A 3329-nucleotide genomic window follows, 5' to 3' on the forward strand; every position below is an offset into this window, starting at 1 on the left:
TATCTATCTATCTATCTATCTATCTATCTATCTATCTATCTATCTATCTATCTATCTATCTATCTATCTATCTATCTATCTATCTATCTATCTAGAAATGAAAGAAATGGAACTGTCATGAGAGCTGTACAAAATTAAATTTCTTTCTGTATACACTCTGTGTATACAATATGACAATAAAGTTTGTCTAAGTAAGTCTAAAGTCTCAGTCCGTCCGTCCATCCGCCTGCCCGCAGGCATATATATGTATGTATGTATGGACAGAGACAGATATTTCTGAAAGTGAATACAGCACGTTGAATAAAATCGTATTTAAACACCTATTCAAAAGAACTGTCCACGCCCAAGACTAAAGGAAAAGATATGTCAACTGACCAGATGAGAAACACCTGCAGCCAATGTCAAGCAACTTGAAACAGGGAAAATAGAATTAATATTTGTTTAATGATTTTTTTTTCTCCTTAGAGCGAAAAAGCTTAAAAAGTATATTATAAAAGCCAAAAGTTGTGATTTCCATAAACGTATGTTATTTTTGTTCCTATTCCTAAGAAAAAGGAAACTAAAAGCAGAACCATGATTTGCATATTACAGTTTACCACAGTTAAAGTGGTGTTTAACACACATCAGGTATATGAGGAAAAAGATACTCCCACAGTTTTGCAATTAAAATGCTCAGTCTTTAGAACGGGTAAACTGCATAAACCTGAAAGATGAGATTTTATTGTAATCTCTGCAGTCACGGGGGAAGAGGTGGAATGCCTGATGATCACTGACACTTGGGAAAATGTTTAAAGCCAACAGTGGCTTACCTGCACTTGTTAAATTCTTAATTTCCACGAATTAGCAGTGCACAATGCTTTGCCCATTTACACTGTGTGATCTAAATATCTGTAGGAAGTCATGTGACATCAGTTTTTGTGTTCATATTTATATTAAAAACACTGACAGTCAGTTTAAGAAGTAAGATTGCTTTTCCCCCCAGTACTTGAAGAACTGGATCTTTCTTTTAAACCTTTACCACTTATAAGGAAGTGATCATGATTACCTACTCCCTTATAGTCTTACGTGTTAAATCGCTCTCCAGTTGCAGAGGGAACCAGAAGACGTAGAGTTTTAAATATGTGAGAATTTGTTATGTTTTATGATTTGTGCTTGATTTTTTTTTTTTTAGTTTTATGTCTTACACAGTCCCAAAATCTAAGAGAACATTTCTATCTTTCACAGAAAGGTATCATTAAATTGAAATGCGTCAAGGTGTGCACAAACCCATCTTTGAACCCACAGCCATTCAAATATACAAGTAGATGGGCTGTAAAGCAGGTAAGGCAAGGAAGAGGGTAATTAAGAGTGTTTTACTGGAATGAAAGTAACACAATGTATTTCCTGCTAGAACCTGCCAGCTAGTGCCAACATGCCCCTACTCTCGACCCTTATCCTTATCTCAATGTCTAAGCATCTAAACATTTGGAGTTAAGTAAAGGTACTTTATGCAAACATAATAAAATAAATCCAACTTTGGCTGTCAAAATATGAACATACCACCAAACTCCTGCATCTACATGTAAAGAAAATGTTGTAAGTTATAGTGTCTATAGTGTCTAAATTGTACAATCAAGAACGAAGAAATGGAAAACTGTCCCTACACCCCAGTGACCACCTGCACTCCACAGCCCTACTTGAGTGGTTGTATGATGAAGAGACAGAGGGAGGTGTCCTGGGATGTAAAGGAAAGGACAGAGGGCAGTCATCTACCAAGGAGCCAGCTTCCCATCTGAAACCTATTGGCCTTCCTGTTCACTTAGCGCTACCATGGGAGGGTGACACCTGCACATCCAATCACAGGTGAATGGCAGCAGCATAATGTGGCCCTAAAACCAAACTGGGAACTATCCAAATTCCACCAAGACTGCCCAAACTCTCAAACCCCAATCCCTGATATTCAATTTGCTGACCAAAGAAGGTTCTGAAGCCTAACTTATAAAAAACAAGTGGCAGGAAGAGCATGGCCCTACCCTAACAAAAACAACTGACCAGCTGGCCCTGCAACAAGAAAGTGCTGAAACACCTCTAGTGCAGAACCCACATAGAACATGGCACCATATTTCAGGCTTGAATCGATAGAAAACTCTGGGTTGATCCATTCTGTGATCTAACCTCAGTTATTAAAAAGATAATGTTACTGGTATAATTAGGCAATTTGTAGGACCTGAATAGTTGCATTGCAAGAAGAGTGGTTTTCATTTAAAAAATCTCAGATGGATAAGAAAAACACTTTTTTTTCTTATTTTATTATGAAACTCTTGTATGATCTGTTGTATCATATAAAAATTAGCCTTTAGAGATATTGATTTAATACCATGGTACCATTTACTGTGATTTTAGCTGATAGTTATCAAATGCCAAGTCTGTTATTATAATTCAAGATGATTAATATTTGCTATTGGGAAAAAAAAGCACAATTCAGTATTATATTTAACTTTTGCGGTGAAGTTGGTAAATGGTTATCAATTATGGATCCAAATATTGCCAAATATTGAATCATATTCATAATTAAGTGCTGGTAGCTCAACAATCACAATTCTATAGTTTACTTTAAATACTAATGTTTTGTGCCTAATGTTGACTAAAAATTGATTATTACTAATTTTACTTATAAAATAATAATATTAAACACTTGGCCTTGTCTTTCTTTTCTTAACTCTGTCTTTTCCTAAAACGATACGATTTAAGGAGCCACTGCTTCAACTATATCTGCTCCAGCTTTTATTTCTAAAAACAAAACGTAGCTGTTTAGCATTGTTTTATTTCTTTATGAAGCCACAAAAGGGACTACTGCTGCCATTAACCATCCGTGTGAAGCTTAAGCAAAAGTTCAGTCAAAAGATTCTTATCAGTTTCACTTGCACCACCTTTGATGTTGATTTTCTGTAAAAGAACCATATACTTCATTTATCTAAGTGTGTTCAGTTATTCATATCTTTATTCAATTCAGTATTCAATTATATACAACTGGAACACAACAGGCAAAATATAAAAAAGTACAATAAAAAAACAAAACAAAACCCTTTTCCTCAAAATGACCTACCGCACTGTATCACAAAATCTTGTTGTTCTGGAAAAACTATTATAAACTATTATGGTTAATTTTGTCACATCTTTCTCAAGAAATTAAATGCCATTTCATAAAAATCAACTTGGATAGAAAAATAGCTTACCCAAATTCCCCTGGCTCTAGAAACATGTTCTCTATTTTTGCAATGAAGTGTAAGTGTACCTTTTTACTTTGATACAATATGACTTATTTAAAGCACCACCCAAAAGGTTACAAT

At 34.9% G+C, this 3329-nt stretch overlaps 1 protein-coding gene across 2 annotated transcripts in view; it reads right to left on the reverse strand.

The window, feature by feature from the left end:
- Positions 1 to 3329, reverse strand: part of LOC107096915 (alpha-(1,3)-fucosyltransferase 9-like) — a 34643-nt gene that overhangs the window by 15979 nt on the left and 15335 nt on the right. The window lies entirely within an intron of this gene.

Source organism: Cyprinodon variegatus, unplaced genomic scaffold, assembly GCF_000732505.1.
Source record: "Cyprinodon variegatus isolate N-32 unplaced genomic scaffold, C_variegatus-1.0 Scaffold658, whole genome shotgun sequence".
Lineage (NCBI taxonomy): Eukaryota > Metazoa > Chordata > Actinopteri > Cyprinodontiformes > Cyprinodontidae > Cyprinodon > Cyprinodon variegatus.